Genomic DNA, 18,743 nt, shown 5'->3' with positions numbered 1-18,743 from the left:
GTGCCAGGAGGTTTTCTTTGGCAGGAGCCTGGAATGTTGCAGTCTTGAATTTGCTGAGGGACGTCCTTCGGACAAGTCAAAGACATTCCCGCTATGCAGCGTCCAGTCACTTGCACTGGTTTAGCAACAAGAAAGCAAGTGCTGAGATAGCAGAGAGGAAAACTGGAAGCTGTTTCTGGGCATAGAAAAACTACTTTAATTTCTGACCCTCAGTTTCCTCTTTGGTAAAATACAAGTAAGATTGTCTTTTTCACAGAGTTATTATGAGAATTTAAAAGCATATATAAAGTCCCCAGCATGCTGTCTGACACAAAACAGATATTCAATAAATACCTGTTATCTCCAATTACCTAACCCATTTCATCTCTTTTATCACTAAACTTCTCATTCCAGCCCAATGTGATTTCACGCTCTTGCCTTTGCCCACACTGTTCTCTCTGCCTAAAACATCCCAACTTGTCTGCCAAGAAAATTCCTACTCATTCTTCAACACTCAGCTTGACTCACTTCCTCTACAAAACCTTCACACAGCCCTCCTATTTCTACCTTGCCCCAAATTTAATAGCATTTTATACATAATTCTGTGCAGCAGGTTCCATATTTCATGATATTAATCTCACCAGTCCATGAACAAGTCATGGAACAAAACTAAGTACGATTAATGTCTGTGTCCCCAAGACAGCACAGACCTGGCACAATTAGGTAACTAGTAATGGTTAACTGACTAAGGCAGCCTGGTTTAGAGAAGAAAAACACAGGGGCTGGAAGTATCTTATAAAGTCAGCTAATTCAAAATTTTTATTTTATAGTTCCAATATGAAACCCATGGGGTATGTAACTTACCTAAGATCACTCAATGAAACAGTGCAAAGGACATGACTAGCCTGATTATTCAAATTCTCTTAAAAATACTTTTTCCACTAATTATAAATTGAGACAGAATGAACAAAGAGCTTTATCTGGAAAACTTGGAAAAAATTGTACCTGTAAAGCAAAATGGAAAAAGCAGAGAGATATGGAGTCAAAGATTTAACTTACACTGACATACCTTCACCCTCCCCTCACCCTACCAATAATACCACACATCTTCCTCACTCCTATCACCCCTGCAGATGACTTGCAGAAATCAACACCAGGGGTCTCATAATCCTCTTCTATCATCTTGGGCAATTCCTGACCTGCATCTCCAATGCAGGAGACAGAAGAGACTTGGGTTCAATCCCTGGGTCGGGAAGATTCCCTGGAGCAGAGGATGGCAACCCACTCCAGTATTCTTGCTTGGAGAATCCCATGGAGAGGGGAGCCTGGAGGCCTACAGTCCACAGGGTCACAAAGAGTCAGACACAACTGAAGCGACTTACCATGCACACAGTCCAAGTTAATCATTATTCTCATGATCACACCCTAGACTTTATTCCCAAAATGTTCACTGACTGATATCTAGAGTGAATCATCCAAACAAAACCTCCATGTAGCTCACCTGTTCAAGAACTTCCAAAAGCATTCCTAGACTTTATTTTGAGCTTCAATCCACTATCAGTTAGTCCATCACTTCCTTTTTTCCCTAAACATAAATCACTTAAACATCAAAAAACATCAACTCTCTAAAACTCAAAAACAAAAACATGAACAACCCAATTCAAATATGGGCTAAGGATTTGGACAGACATTTCTCCAAAGAAGATATATGCACATAAGCCAATAAGCACATAAAAAGGTGCTTAATATCACTAATGTTTAGGGAAATGCAAGCCAAAACCACAATGAGATACCACCTTACATCCATTAGGAATGCTACTATCAAAAAAACAAAACAAAACAGAAAATAACAAGTGTTGATGAGGATGTGGAGAAACTGGAACCTTTATGCATTGCTGGTAGAAATATAAGATGGTATAGCCACTATGGAAAATAGTAAACAGTTCCTAAAAAAATTAAAATATTATAGAATTACCATATGATTCAGCAATTCTAATTCTTGGGTCTATATCCAAAAATATTGAAAGTTGAGTTCGGAAAAGCTATCTGTACACTCATGTTCATAATAGAATTATTCACAATAGTCAAAATGTGGAAGCAACTCAAGTGTTCATTGACAGATAATGGATAAGCAAAATGTGGTATGGAATGGAATATTATTTAGCCTTAAAAAGGAAGGAAATCCCGACACATGCTACAACAGGAATTAACTTGGAGGTCATTATGCTAAATAAAATAAGTCAATCACAAAAAGACAAATAGTGTATAATTCCATTTACATGAGGTACTTACAGTACTCAAAATTATAAAGACAGAAAGTATAATGGTGTTGACTAGGGGCTAGGGGAAGGGAAGGATGAGAAGTTGTTGTTTAACAGGTATAGAGTTTCAGTCTTACAAGATAAAAAGAGTTATGGGGATGGATGGCAGTGATGCTGTGCTGTGCTTAGTCGCTCAGTCGTGTCTGACTCTTTTCAACCTCATGGACTGTAGCCCACCAGGATTCCTCAGTCCATGGGGATTCTCCAGGCAAGGATACTGGAGTGGGTCGCCATGCCCTCCTCCAGGAAACCTTTCCAACCCAGGGATCAAACCCAGGTCTCCCGCATTGCAGGCAGATTCTTTGCAGTCTGAGCTACCAGGGAAGCCCAAGAATACTGGAAGGGGTAGTCTATCCCTTCTCCAGGGCATCTTCCTGACCCTGGGTCTCCTGAGTTGCAGGCAGATTCTTTACTGGCTGAGCTACCAGGAAAGTTCCATGGTGGTGATGGTTGTACAATAATGTATTTTTAACACCACTGAGTGGCACACTTGAAAATTATTAAGAAGGTAAACTTTATATTATGTGCATTTACCACAATAAAAAAGAAAAAAGTAAGGAGAATTAGAATTTATCATCTAATAAATACACTACAATGTGCTGAAAGTACACAGTGGTATCAAGAGTCATATTACCCCATTAATGCCAGAGTAAAGATCAGTAAAATGAGACTTAAGATATTAACTGTGGACACTGGATAATTGACTCTCAGTAAAATTTGTAGGATAATAAGATGGCTTATAATAAAATTTCTCTGCACATGTATATACTAAACCACCCTGATCAAAAAACAAGAAAAATCTACCCCCTTGCCTCCTCTTCCTTTCCAAAATTCAAGTGGCAAAATCCCAGCTTCAGGATAGTTGAGCTTAACTCTCTCCAAACTGCCTCCATACGAAAAGAGCTGAGTATCCTAGAGAACATTACCTGGTTGACTGCTTTAGCTTGAAAATTATGATGCTCTTCCTACTTAAGATTCAGTTCAATTCAGTCGCTCAGTCGTGTCCAACTCTTTGCAACCCCATTAATCGCAGCACGCCAGGCCTCCCTGTCCATCACCAACTCCAGAAGTTCACTCAGACTCACGTCCATCGAGTCAGTGATGCCATCCAGCCTTGCCTCAAATCACCAATTGGGATTCTCATCTACCCCTTCCCTCAGGCAATGATCCAACTTTCAATGAGAAAACAAAAATCTTCTCAGGAGAACTCTATCTTCTTACTCCTAAATCTGTATGTTTCCCTGCACCAGTACCACCCACTGTATCATACAATGAAGGAGGTGTCTCTTCTCTTATCAGAAGTTATCCTCCCCTTCTCTCTTCTCCCTCTACTCCTTCACTTGTACTCCCTCTCACCTGGAATGTTCTTCTCCTTCAGCAGCTACATTAACCTCCCTCTCTCTCTCTCACACACATATTCAGTCATTCAGCAAATATTAATACTCATTTAGCTCATACTCATTAATACTCATAATGTAACAATTCTAGTCTAGCTGAATAGAACAAAGCCACTGTGTCCGTGGACTTTATGGATTGATTAGTAAGAGAAGTGAAGAAATAAATAAATAAATATATGTCAAGTCCATAATGAAAATTAAACAGTAGTTCGTGTGAATATAAATGGACAGGGATGGGGGTGGTACACACGATAATGATCAGGACAGGCTTCTCTGAGGAAAAGACACTTAAGACATGGATGAAGTGCAACAGCAAATCACAGTAATATATGGAAGTATTTTAAGCAAAGGGAGCAGTAAGCACAAATGTCCTAGATAAGAATATTTGGGGCATACAGAATAGTAAAAAGGCCAGCAATACAGAAGTTGAGTGAACAAGGAGAAATGTGGTTAAGAGTTTAAGAGCAGAGATGTAGCCAGAGGTCAGAATAGGCTGGACCTTACAGGCCACAATAAATTTGGATTTTGTATCAAGTGTGAGAAGACACTCAAGAATTTATGTTTTGAATAAACCACTATGGCTGCAGAGTACTGACTGCAGAGGAGCAAAGGAAAAGCAGAGAAACAATTAAGTTATCACAATAATTCACATGAGAACTGATGATGGCTTAAATGGATCACAGTAGGCAGAGAGCATTTTGAAGGTAGAGCCAAAGACTTATTTAGAGACTAAATATACAATGTAAGAAAAAAAGGAAAAACCAAGAAGATCTCTAAATTTTTGACCTGAGCTAGAATAGTGGATGAATATGAACATGCTATGCATCTCCTATTCAAAGACACACACACACACACACATCCCTTGACATTCACATACTCCTCCAAACACTATTTATTTCTTTGTTCCCCTTCATAACACAGCTTCTCAAAAGAACTGTCTACTTATACTATCTCCACTTCCTCCTCTTCTGCTTGCCAACTAACACCCTACTATTTGGCCAAAAGTAGTCTTGTCAAGCCTCCTTGTCAATCATCTCCACGTTGCCAATCAAATGGTCACTACTCTGTCCTCATCTTACTCAACCTCCCAGCAGTATTCAATGTAATTGACCTCCCTTCTCTTTCAAATGCTCTACTTTTTTTGGCTTCTGGAAAAGCACATTCACCTAACTTTCCCTCTATATTTCTGTCCATTCCTATCTCCTTTGTAGACTCTTCCTTCACTAGCTATCCTACACACGTCCCAGGCTAGGAAGCTCCTTTCCTCACAATACACTCTGTCCTAGATGTTCATCCATTCCCATAACTTAACATATTATCTATATGTTGATGAAACCCAAGTTTTTATCTTTAGTCCCAAAGCTTTTTCAGACCAATAACTATCTGTTAGATCAGCAGTCTCCAACCTTTTCGGGGCCAGGGACGGGTTTCACAGAAGACTATTTTTCCACAGACAGGGTGGGGGCACAGGGGGAGGGGACGGGGAGGTTCAGTTTAGATGCTAATGCAAGCGATGATTCAGGCAATGTAAGTGATGGGGAGGGGCAGACAAAGTCTCACTCGCTTGCCTCCTGCTGTGTGGCACAGTTACTAACTTGGGCCCAAGAGTTGGGGGCCACTCTTTTAAATATTTTGCCTGCATGTCTCAGTTCAGTTCAGTTCAGTCGCTCAGTCATGTCCAATTCTTTGCGACCCCATGAATTGCAGCACGCCAGGCCTCCCTGTCCATCACCAACTCCCGGAGTTCACTCAAACTCACGTCCATCGAGTCAGTGATGCCATCCAGCCATTTCATCCTCTGTCGTCCCCTTCTCCTCCTGCCCCCAATCCCCCCCAGCATCAGAGTCTCTTCCAGTGAGTCAACTCTTCGCATGAGGGGGCCAAAGTACTGGAGCTTCAGCTTTAGCATCATTCCTCCCAAAGAAATCCCAGGACTGATCTCCTTCAGAATGGACTGGTTGGATCTCCTTGCAGTCCAAGGGACTCTCAAGAGTCTTCTCCAACACCACAGTTCAAAAGCATCAATTCTTCGGCGCTCAGCTTTCTTCATAAGTACCCTAAAGCTAATTTCAACAAATGGAATTCTGGGTTTTTACAACATGTATCATGAATTTTAATTATATTTGCTTACTTATTATACATCTCTCTCACTAAACAGTAAGCTTTACAAAGGAGCAACTTTGTCTGTTTTATTTATCAATGTATTCTTAGAAATGGGGCTTAATAACAGTAAACACCAAGATTTACTAGACCTTCTCTGTCTAGTAATCATTCACATGCTAACAGGAGAGACAGATACAAAAACCCCAATGACAGTACAACATGGTAAGTGCCACTATGAGTGACAAGACGATGCACATGAATCCAAAAAAGGGGCCCTTAGAATGATACTCAATATTTTGTAATACTGATAAGGGAAAAGAATGTGAAATATATATATAATTACATCACTTCACTGTGCACCTGAAACTAACACAATATTGTAAATCAACTACACTTCAATGAAAAAAAATAAAAATAGAAGCCCTTAACAGCCTAGGAATCAGGGAAGACTTTCTTAAGAAGGTAACTTCAAAGGTATTTTTGCAGGATAAAAGTAAGTACAGCTATAACTGCTGCTGCTGCTGCTAAGTTGCTTCAGTCGTGTCCGACTCTGTGCGACCCTATAGACAGCAGCCCACCAGGCTCCCCCGTCCCTGAGATTCTCCAGGCAAGAACACTGGAGTGGGTTGCCATTTCCTTCTCCAATGCATGAAAGTGAAAGGGAAGTCACTCAGTTGTGTCCGACTCTTAGCGACCCCATGGACTTCAGCCTACCAGGCTCCCCCATCCATGGGACTCTCCAGGCAAGAGTACTGGAGTGAGGTGCCAGTGCCCTCTCCACAGCTATAAAGTACCTACTATATATTCTTTTCTTTTTTATATATAATTATTTTAAACTTTATAACTCAAGATATTTATAAATATCTTCTATTTTATATATGAATATTAGAAAGATTAAAAACCAGTACCTAGTAGGTGAACTGAGGTCAGTTTAGTTTTAATCCCTTTCCCTCTTCCTTCTTTTATTTTGTTTTGTTTTTTGCTATAGCACAAGGTATCACTAAAAATACTTCTCATGCTTGCCACCTACCATTTATTTGACCTTAAAGAAAACACTGTGTTTCTCAGGTGGTGCTAGTGGTAACGGAGAAGGCAACAGCACCCCACTCCAGTATTCCTGCCTGGAAAATCCCATGGACCGAGGAGCCTGGTAGGCTGCAGTCCATGGGGTCGCTAAGAGTCGGAGACAACTGAGTGACTTCCCTTTCACTTTTCACTTTCATGCATTGGAGAAGGAAATGGCAACCCACTCCAGTGTTCTTGCCTGGAGAATCCCAGGGACGGGGAACCTGGTGGGCTGCCACCTATGGGGCTGCACAGAGTCGGACACAACTGAAGTGACTTAGCAGCAGCAGCTAGTGATAAAGAACCTGCCTGCCAATGCAGGAGACATAAGAGACGTGGGTTCAATCCCTGAATCAAGAGGATCCCCTGGAGGAAGAGCTGGCAGCCCACTCCAGTACTCTTGCCTGGAGAATCCCATGGACATAGGAGCCTGGCAGGCTACCATCTACAGGCTTACGAAGAGTCAGACATGACTGAAGCAACTTAGCACACATGCACACAAAGAAAACACTAAACCTCTCAACCTCAGTGTTCAGTACAGGGCTCAATTACCAGTCTCTAAAGCAAAGCATCCTCTTTCTAGCCCCTTTCTTTCATTTTTAAGGATTGAGGCTCAGTTTTAAACTAGTCAGTGAACAACTCTTGGCATTTCCTCCAGGCTGCAACATCTGAGCATTTTTCATGGCTGAAAATACACTTAGGAACAATCACAATAACATCTATGCAGCACTTCACAGTTTCCAAAGTCTTTTCACACATTTATTATTTCATTTGATCCTTACCAACCCTATGAGTTATTAAATCCCTATTTTACACAGGCCAATGGAAATAAAATGCTTCACCTAGCTCCATCTGGTCTCTCGGCTCTATAGTCTGCCAGAAATTGAATTAAGAAATTGGTGGGGTGCAGAAGGGGAGGGGAGTACAAATGACTCATACAGGGAACTCAGCATCAAGTCCCCCAAGTGGCCCAGAGCCAGGAGAAGTTAACAAGGAAAAAGAGTGTTTCCCTTCCAAAATAATGAGTGTTTAGCTATGGCACAGTGACCTATCACAGGTATCTGTTCTTTTTTCATATCAGCAGCACCTAGAGTCTAGCCTCACAGATAGGCAGAAAGGAAAACATAAGAAAACCCTCTGTACACTGTATGTACACACAGAGTCAGAAGATAATGTGGTATAAAAGCACAGATATCACCTGTAGAGAAGACCTGAGTTTAGGGTCCAGGTCTGCCACTTACTGAAATCAAAAGTTCCCTCCTCTGCATTATTATAGCTCCCTGTGCTTCTCTTACATCACATATCGTTATCACATGAGGTTTCAGATACCCACTCTTAGACTTGCACTGGAAGGCAGCAACTTAGTTCAATTTCCATTTTTGCATCCCCAACACCTGGTACCATAACTAACATAGATGGTTCAGAGAAGGTTTAAGGATGAACAGATATCATATTCAAAGTTTTTTGTACATAAGCACATTGTCTAGACAGTAAGTATATGTATAATAGCAATCTTGCCTTGTTATCTCTGCTTTCCCTCTCACTGTCCCACACTGAGGACACTCCTGAAAAAAGGTTTGCAGAGGAGAAAACAAATCAGCCCAAAAAGCTAGTTTTCAGAGAGAAAGAAAATGAATGTATATGGTCCTCTTTCCCAAACTACAGTGTTTCCCAATACAGCAACCTCTAGCCCTAAACAACCCCTATCTTACCCAGGCCACTCTCTTCTTCAAAAGACCACTGTTCTTCTCCCTCAGGATTCTTCCTTCTCTCCCTCCAACCCACTCCTGCTATCCTCCTCTTCTTCCCTAGGTTCACAGGTCTGCCTCCCTTCCTTCAGGTCAGCAAAGCTTCTAAGCTGCTAAAGAGTCTTTGTGTACTTCCTAGTTGCTCACCGTTTCCCTGGAGGCTCAGATGATAAAGCATCTGCCTACAATGCGGGAGACCGGGGTTCGATCCCTGGATCAGGAAGATCCCCTAGAGAAGGAAATAGCAACCCACTCCAGTACTCTTGCCTGGAAAATCCCATGGACAGAGGAGCCTGGTAGGCTACAGTCCATGGGGTCACAAAGAGTGAGACATGACTGAGGGACTTCACTTTAGTTGCTCATCTCACTAAAGGAAGTTAGAGCCTCCAGAAAACTCTTGCCCTCCTCCCACACCAGTTCCTAAGTCCTCCCACCCCAGTTCCTAAGTCCTCCCCTTCCCATCTGGCTTACTCATTCTGCCTCTGGGAAATGAGGTGGGGGACAAATCCAGGAAGAAAGACTGCTTACTGTTGGGCCCAAAGCAAGGCAAAGAGGCAGTAAGGAGAGACTGGCGCTTGGGAAAGATAGATTCATGGTGAAAGGCAAAAGTAAGGGAGCTGGGTAGGGAATAGTGTTTGAATTTCACTAACAACATAGCAAAAGTCCCTGCAAACCAGTAACCTGCCAAGAATGAGAAAGCTGAACCAAAAGGAAAAGAGAAGAAAGCCTAATCAAGAAGAGAAGGACTCAAGAGGAAAACTGGCTATGGAGGGGAAAGAACTAGAAAGGGAAAGTATGAGAGGAAAGGGGAGCAGGAAAAAGAAAATGGGAATGGGAGAAAAAGTGAGTAGAGCACAGGACAGGAAAAATGATCAGGAGTAGGAAGTAGAAAGGCAACTGGTGAGAAGATAAGGTGGTAGAGTCATAGAAAAACTAAGGGAAGAAGGCAGTCCAAAATAATCAAGGTAGATTAGTATCAGCCTGACATATGTTTCTTGGTCCCAGATGATCATGATTAAGACATTACACAGTCTCAAGGTCTGTCATTAGCTCGACATTCTAAGGAGGAAGTTCCAGAGAAGATAGCAACGTTTAAAGCAGCTTTATGCCCAAGTATCAAAGAACTGACCAATTTGGAGAAAAACTATTAATATACCTTGACCTGCTTCTTCCCAGCTCTGTCTCCCTACGACCAATATACCTACTGCTACTGCTAAGTTGCTTCAGTCATGTCGACCCCATAGAAGGCAGCCCACCAGGCTCCTGAGTCCCTGGGATTCTCCAGGCAAGAACACTGGAGTGGGTTGCCATTTCCTTCTCCAATGCATGAAAGTGAAAAGTGAAAGTGAAGTCGCTCAGTTGTGTCCGACTCTTAGCGACCCCATGGACTGCAGCCCACCATGCTCCTCGGTCCATGGGATTTTCCAGGCAGGAGTACTGGAGTGGGGTGCCATTGCCTTCTCCGAATACACCTACACTCAATAATTAAAAAACCACCATTCTTAACCTCTGCCTTGTCCATGAAGTCACAGAGTCCTGAGCAGCCCAGTAAGATGCCATTCAAAAGATTGGCTGGAAGACAAGGTACCAAGATCTGTTTCCCAAGTTTGCCTATCTCCTACAGTGTTGAGGGGCACATTTCTGCAGTCTACTCTAGGGCTTTTACCAAGTTGCCTGTCCAAAAGGCAGTTTGGCAGTCTGAAAATGCCAGTCACAAACAAAATGTCAAGCCCTTTGCTGCACAGATAAGGAAACTGAGGCCCACAAAGGCTGCCTAAATAGGACTAATTCCCCCTCACCCCAAGTCTCTCATCTCTCAGTTCACTCCACCTCTTAACAAGTCATTTATAATACAGTGCCCCTTCTCAGGACCGGAGAGAAAAGCCCCCTCGGTCTGGCAGGACAGCAGCTAATCCAAAGCAGAGGGAAGCATCACCCCAGCCGCCAAGCAGAAGGGTGCTTGCAAAGAAGCAAGGATCCTCAGGCAGAGCAAGTTCCCCAAAACCAGCTTCCCCTTCAGAGCCTTCCCTAGCCAGGGCTCTGGTTCCAGCCCTGGCCTAGCCCTGGGTGGGCTCATCTGAGCATTCCACCATAAACCCCTTCTCTTACTTAGGGTCTCTTAAGGGAAGAGACCCTAAGTCTACCGGACCCGCGTCACCAGTCCCCGGAAACCAGCAGAGCCGTCCCCCCTCCCCAGCACCGCCCAGCTGAGCATGCCCCAGGGTGGGCCAGCATTACCTGGTCGGGGGAGCCGGCCCCGGCATCTCTGCCTGCGGTTTCTGTCGAAGAGCCGCACCTCTCCCACGCCTGGTCGGCTGCACGACACCCAGGCTCCACCCGGGCAGCTATACTTGGCTGGGGCCGGGCTCGCAGCAGCTCAGCCGCCCGAGCTGTGGCTCTGGGGTGCAGCACGCTCCCGCCCTCACAGGGCGCAGCAAAGGCTCAGCTCTGGGGTTGGCGAAGCAGAAGGGGCGGGGAAACAAGGGAGGGAAGGAGGCGGGAGAAAACCCGCTTCTCCTTTCAGTAAAGAAGCTCTGAGGGAAAGCAGAGAGACCTTCCCACCCCCTCAGCTATTCTCCCCCACCTAGTCTTCAGCAGGGGGTACTTCTCAGTGAATCCAGGCTTTCCGGGGACTGTCTGAGCTTCCTGAGTGGGCCCCAGAGTCAAGAAAGAGAACCAGAGCTCTTCTGTGCCTTTGCTTCTCCAGCTGGGTCTCGACCCAGGACAAGTCAAATCAAACCTACCATTCATTCTATATTAGGCTTCAAGCAAAGAAACTGACCCACCCACACCCCAAACAAAGGTGTCAGGTTCTAATTCGAATGCCCCAGGGAAAACATTGGGCGGATGCTTATAGCTGCTTCTAAGCAAAGAAATCTCTGTAGCAGCTACCATTTATTAAGTGCTATTCTGTACCAGGTACTTCACAAAATGTTATGTCTATCTCACCAACCTTAGGAAGTAGTTGTTTGTTGTTATTTAGTCGCTAAGTCGGGTCCAACTCTTTTGCATCGCTTTGGACTATAGCCCTCCAGGCTCCTCTGTCCGTGGGATTTCCCAGGCAAGAAAACTGCAGTGGGTTGCCATTTCCTTCTCTAGAAGAATCTTCCCAACCCAGGGATCGAACCCACATCTCCTGTACTGGCAGGCAGATTCTTTCCCACTGAGCCATCAGGGAAGCCCCACCAATTCACATGTGTCAAAACTGAGTTCTGGGCTTCCCTAGTGGCTCAGTGGTGAAGTCTGCCTGCCGGTGCAAGAGACATGGGTTCACTCTCCAGTCTGGGAGGATCTCACATGCCATAGAGCAACTAAGCCAGGGTGCCACAACCACTGAGCTTGTGTTCTAGAGCCTATAACCTGCAACTACTGAGCCCACGCGCAGCAACTACTAAAGCCCATGAGCCCTTGGGCTGGGCTCCACGACAAGAGAAGCCATCACTGCAACTAGAGAGTAGCCCCTGCTCACCAAAACCAAGACACCAGTCAAAACAAAAAAAAACTGAGTTCCATGAAAACATGGTTTTGTACAATAAGTATTTCTTAAACACAGACTGTGAATCAGGCATTGTAAAGGGCCCTGAGCAGAACACATTACAGAATATTTACCAACACTGGCCCAGACCCTCTAAATCCTAGTGTTGACCCCCCAAAATTGAAACAATAAATTAAAAAAAAAAAAACTTTCACACATTTCCAAGTGCTTCATAAGGGTAATTTACCTTGTCAATTACCTCTATAAACTGCCCTTGAGAGATATCAGGAGTCAAGAGAATGTAGGACCTCTTGGGGGTCATAACTTGGAGTTTGGGTTTTGTTCTAGGTTTTAGCAATGGGAAAGATTTGGAAAGTTTTAAGCATAATGACAAGGTCTAATCTATATTTTTTTTAAATCACCGACTGCTGAATGGAAAACAGAGCAGACAGTTATGAAAATGAGAAGTCAGTAAATTCTTTCAGAACTTTAGCCAAGAGAAGAAGGTAATGATTTAGACTAATACATTGGAGAGAAGAAGGTAATAATTTAGACTAATATATTGGAGAAGAGATAAGGAGAAATAAACATATTCTAGAGATAGATGGCTTGGAAGCAGCAGCAAAAATTGGTAAAAGACAGGATGTGATGAGTGAGAGACGGCAGTAACTTCCCGAAGACCACACACCTGGTAAAGGACTGACTCATTCCAGCTTTGGTTTGACTCCCAAGCCTATGCTTTATTTCTCTCTGCCATGTCAATTATCTTTGTAGCAACAAAGAGATGTCTGCCATATCCCTCTTCCTACAGCCTGGCAAAGAGCAGGTAGCCAGTATTACGTCTGATCAGAAATTTAAGTGTACTATAGGGAAACTTTATGGAATTTACCCATTTTCCCTGAGAGATGTCCACACGTCCATTCAATATACCAACATAATCTGCTTACAGGAGGATGCAGGGAAAGAACTCCAGGAGCACAGAAAAGAGCTCTTCTGTTAAGTATCTTTCACCCTTCCCAGACCCTCAGTACCTGTGCTATTACAACTACCAAAATCTCAATTTTAGTGGAGGAGATGGAATTTCTTGAAAATCTCTTCCAGCATGGAGATAATTAATCAATAATACAGACTAGAGGGGTCTGCTGCACTATGAGAACTCAGATTCAAAGTAGTTTTAGAATATTCTTTTAACCCCCATACCCATGTCCCTCAACTTATGAATGAGAGGAGAACCAAAAAGAGTTCTCAGTCCCGAACATAGTTCATAACATCTGACCTTACCTAATTTCCCAAGCATCTGCTCTTATATATGGGCTCTGCTGACATGTGAAGGAACAGAAAGCTCAGGAGCAATGAGCACTATGAGACAATGCTTCCTAATATTCAGCCAGGTGCCTCTCTGTAAACTTCTAATTCTACCTCCGAGAGCACTCAGAAAGCATCCTTCAGTGCCAAGTCATATCAAAGGCTTTCAGATATGTGTATATGATGATGTATCATGACCATGCACTTTTTCTCTTCTCCAAAATAAACACATTCAGTTCTTTTAATTATCTGTTCATTCAACAACTATTTAAGCAAAGTGTACAAACCACCAGAGACACACATATCATCAAAGAGGACCACACCTTCAAGGAGTTTATGGTTTTGGTATGCTGGTTTTTAACTCTCCCTATGTATCAAAATTATCTGGGAAGATTTAAATATATATACTTAAGTCCTAGCAGAGAATTTTACTAAATTGGTCTGGGATATAGCCTAGGCGACATATCTTATGAATATAACTCTAGCTATATATAGGTATCTATCAGAGGACTAATACTACCTGACTTCAAGACTTATTATAAAGCTACAGAGATAAAGGCAGCATGTTATTGGTGAAAGAATAGACAAATATATCAATGGAACAGAATAGAGACCCTAAATAGACATACACAAATACAGCCAACTGACACTCGACAAATGAGCAAAGGAAATTCAATGGAGAAAGAATAGTCTTTTCAATAAATGGTGTGAGAACAACTTGACCTCCACCTGCAGAAAAATTTAGAAACAGACTTTACACTTTTCACAGAAATTAACTCAAAATGTATCACAGACCTAAATGTAAAATGCAAAACTATAAAAAAAGAAAAAGTCTAGAAGATAACAGAGAGAAAATCTAGATGACTTCAGATTGGGTGATGGCTTTTTATACAACAAAATCACAATCCATAAAAGAAAAAGCTGAAAACTTGGGCTTATTTAAAAATTAAAACTTTTGCTCTGCAAAAGACCCTTTAAGAGAATGAAAAGACAAGTCATAGACTTGGGAAAACATTGCAAAATACACATATGATAAAGGATTTATATTCCAAATATACAAAGAACACTTAAAATTCAACAATAAGAAAACACACAACCCAATCAAAAACTGGACAAAAAATCTAAACAGACACCTCATCAAAGAAGATATAGAGATGGCAAATAAACACATGAAAAGATAATCCCCCATGTGTCATTAAGTGAAAGTGAAGTCACTCAGTCATGTCCGACTCTTTGCGACCCCATGGACTGTAGCCTACCAGGCTCCTCTGTCCTGGGATTTTCCAGGCAATAGTCCCAGAATGGATTGCCATTTCCTTCTCCAGGGGATCTTCCCAACCCAGGGATCGAACCCAGGTCTCCCGCATTGTAGACAGACGCTTTACCGTCTGAGCCACCAGGGAAGTCATTTGTCATTAGGGACTTGCAAATTAAAGCACAACAAAATACCACTAGATACCTATTAAAATGGCTAAAACCCAAAACAGTGACACCACCAAATATTGCTGAGGATGTGAAGCGACAAGAATTCTCATTCACTGCTAAGGGAATATCGGAGAAGGCAATGGCACCCCACTCCAGTACTCTTGCCTGGAAAATCCCATGGACAGAGGAGCCTGGTAGGCTGCAGTCCATGGGGTCACTAAGAGTCGGACATGACTGAGAGACTTCACTTTCACTTTTCACTTTCATGCATTGAGAAGGAAATGGCAACCCACTCCAGTATTCTTGCCTGGAGAATCCCAGGGACGGGGGAGCCTGGTAGGCTGCCGTCTATGGGGTCCCACAGAGTCGGACACGACTGAAGCGACTTAGCAGCAGCAGCAGCTAAGGGAATATAAAATAGTACAGCCACTTTGAGAGAGGGTTTGGCAGTTATAAAGCTAAATATAGGCTTACCAAACAATCTAACAATTGCACTCCTAGATATTTATCTAAATGAGTTGAAAAATCTATCCACAAATATTTATTGCAGCCTTATTCATAACTGCCAAAATTCAGAAGTAACCAAGATATGCTTCAAATAGATGAATGGATAGACAAACATCCATAGAATGTGTATTAAATTCAGCAATAAACAGAAATGAACTATTAAAACATTAAAAGATCTTTACCAGTTCAGCCACCAGGAAAGCCCATTAAAAGACTTAAAAAACCCCAAATACATACTGCTAAATGAAAAACATTAGTCTGAAAAGGCTGACTCCAATTACAGAATATTCAGGAAAAGGAAAAACTAGAGATGCAGCAAAAAGATCAGTGGTTGCCAGGCACTAAGAAAGTGGTGGCAAGATGTGTAAGTGAAACACATATTTTTTATATAGGAAAACTATCCTGTGTGATACTATAATAGTAGATACCTGATACTATGACTTTCTCAAAATCCATAAAACTGTACAACACAAAGAGTGAACCCTAATATAAACTATAGGCTTTGGTTAATAATAATGTGCCAATACTAATTCATCAATTGTACCTACTAATGCAAGATGTTAAGCACTTTCAGAGGAATGCTGGGAGCAGTGGGACAGATGTGGAGTATGGTCTTTGCACTTTTTGGTCAATTTTTCTACAAGCCGAAAACAGCTCTAAAAATAAAATCTATTAAAATAAAAAATAAAGGGAAAGTATCAAACAAAAAAAGACATATAAGATAAACTTAATTTTCTTTTTATTAGATTCATTAGGCATAAAAGTACTCTGTCAAATTGTTGTACAAGTTCCTGCTGTTTCTGCTGCTGCTGCTAAGTCGCTTCAGTCGTGTCTGACTCTGTACGACCCCACAGATGGCAGCCCACCAGGCTCCCCTGTCCCTGGGATTCTCCAGGCAAGAATACTGGAGTGGGTTGCCATTTCCTACACACTCTCAATTTCTATGCTTACCTCATTCCAGACTGTGAAGAGTTACAAACTCTACTTTGAGTAGTGATGCTTTAGGGCACTTTCCATTAAACACAGTTCTGTCTGCAATGAACCTCTTACTGCCTGGTTCCCCATGGGGAATATGACAGTCTAAGTGCAGTCCATCCTCTCTAGAATGTAGCTGGACTCACCTCCATTAACTATACTTAGTACTTCCAATAATTCAGTCTGAAGCTCCACTAGCTTTAAAGTCACAGTAGTACCTTTGGCTGACATTGGGCTTAAGCAGCCAAAACCACAATTTTCTTATTAAGCATAGCATCATGCTAGGTCTCCTCTAGGGTCCCCATATGTCGCCATTTCTTTGAAACTTAAAATGTAGAACTTCACTGTCATCTTCCTTAAATTTCATCTTTTTGGCTTCAATCCACCTTATCAAGGTCCCTTGCTCTCTCATTCACTCTCTTCTCTCTCTCGTGCCATCTAGCACAGTAGCTTTTCTTTCCATTCTTTATCACCTGCAAATGTAATAAGTACTCTATCTCTTCAAACATTTATGAAACACATACCATGTGGTCTTGCCTGTACTTGGCCATCAGGATTAAACATGACCTAGAAATGGCCTATGATTCCAAGAATCATAACTAAGAAGGGAGGCTAGCATACAGAAAAATGTAAAAGGTGTTGCACTAGAAAACTGAATAAACAAAATAAACAGGATATGGTGGAAGAAACTACAAAACATGAATGATACAGTATAAGGGAGGACCACTGATGTCTTCAGCAAGAAAGAGCAGATTCAGGCACCTTCTGTTTTTAGACCTCAGTTCTCAAAAACCAGATGCTGGTTTGGTGACAGAAGGCAGACCAGCCAACTCACATGCTGTCTCTTTCAGAGGTGAGCTACAGGAAGCTTGGCTAAGCTTGGTTCCTCTGATGAAATGAAAGACACGTGAAATTGAGGTATATTACTGAGGGCTAATAGACTATTGGCTAAATATATGAAAAAGCAGAATCAGATGAAGTAGAAGGGACTTTAAAAGACTAAACTATACAGTTAAAGAAAGAAAGTAAATCTAAGATACATAAGAACATGCCCAAGTTTACAGAAGTTGGCAGTTGACTCCTTTTAAGTCCAATTACTCCTTGCATTTATATAGTCTTTTGTTTTTACAAAGTAAAAAAATCACAAACTATTCTTTCAACCCAAGGACCTTGACCAGTGATGTTTTGTCTATGAAGTCACCTTAGCCTAATCAGGACCTTTCAGGTCATTTAGATGCAAGCACTGTTCGGTTCAGTTCAGTTACTCAGTCATGTCCAACTTTTTGTGACCCCATGGACTGTAGCATGCCAGGCTTCCCTGTCCATCATCAACTCCCAGAGTTTATTCAAACACAAATCCGTTGACTTGGTGATGTCATCCAACCAACTCATCCTCTGTCGTCCCCTTCTCCTCCTGCATTCAATCTTCCCCAGCATCCAGGTCTTTCCCAATGAGTTAGTTCTTCCCGTCAGGTGGCCACAGTGTTGGAGTTTCAGCTTCAGCAACAGTCCTTCCAATGAATATTCATGACTGATTTCCTTTAGGATTGACGGGCTGGATCTCCTTGCAGTCTAAGAGACTCTCAAGAGTCTTCTCCAACACCACAGTTTAAAAGCATCAATTCTTCAGCACTGAGCTTTTTTTATAGTCCAACTCTCACATCCATATGTGACTGCTGGAAAAACCATACCTTTGACTAGATGGACTTTTATTGGCAAACTAAGGTCTCTGCTTTTTAATATGCTGTCTAGGTTGGCCATAACTTTCCTTCCAAGGAACAAGCATCCTTTAATTTCACGGCTGCAGTCACCATCTGCCGTGATTTTGGAGCCCCAAAAAATAAAGCCTCTCACTGTTCCCATTGTTTCCCCATCTATATGCCATGAAGTGATGAGACTAAATACCATGATCTTCATTTTTTAAATGTTGAGTTTTAAGTCAAATTTTTCATTCTCCTCCTTCACTTTCCTCGAGGCTCTTTAGTTCTTCTTTGCTTTCTTCCATAAGGGTGGTGTCATCTGCATATCTGAGGCTATTGGTATTTCTCCTGGCAATCTTGATACCAGCTTGTGCTCATCCAGCCCGGCATTTCACATGATATACTCTGCATCTCAGTTAAATAAGCAGGGTGACAATATACAGCCTCAATGTACTCCTTTCCCAATTTGGAACCAGTCTGCTGTTCCATCTCCAGTTCTAACTATTGCTTCTTGACCTGTATACAAATTTCTCAGGAGGCGGGTTAGATGGTCTGGTATTCCCATCTCTTGAAAAATTTTCCACAGTCTGTTGCCATCTACACAGTCAAAGGCTTTGGCGTAGTCACTAAAGCAGAAGTAGATGTTTTTCTGGAACTCTTGCCTTTTCGATGATCCAATGGATGTTAGTAATTTGATCTCTGGTTCCTCTGGCTTTTCTAAATCCAGCTTGAACATCTGTAAG

At 42.2% G+C, this 18,743-nt stretch overlaps 1 protein-coding gene across 5 annotated transcripts in view; it reads right to left on the bottom strand.

Annotated features, from left to right (window-relative positions):
• PAK1 (p21 protein (Cdc42/Rac)-activated kinase 1) overlaps positions 1 to 18,743 on the bottom strand; it is a 165,946-nt gene that overhangs the window by 88,361 nt on the left and 58,842 nt on the right. The window contains exon 1 of one of the 5 annotated variants that reach the window (XM_010853244.1): positions 10,852 to 11,137. The exons of the other annotated variants lie outside the window; for them this stretch is intronic. The gene's annotated coding sequence lies outside the window, so the exon portion shown is untranslated. Of the gene's footprint in view, positions 1 to 10,851; positions 11,138 to 18,743 lie in introns of those variants that run through there. 5 annotated transcript variants of the gene reach the window in all.

This window comes from Bison bison, unplaced genomic scaffold (assembly GCF_000754665.1).
Source record: "Bison bison bison isolate TAMUID 2011002044 unplaced genomic scaffold, Bison_UMD1.0 scf7180017864324, whole genome shotgun sequence".
In the NCBI taxonomy this organism is placed as follows: Eukaryota; Metazoa; Chordata; class Mammalia; order Artiodactyla; family Bovidae; genus Bison; species Bison bison.
Note: the sequence above shows the minus strand (reverse complement) of the source record. Positions and strands in the feature narration are given on the sequence as shown.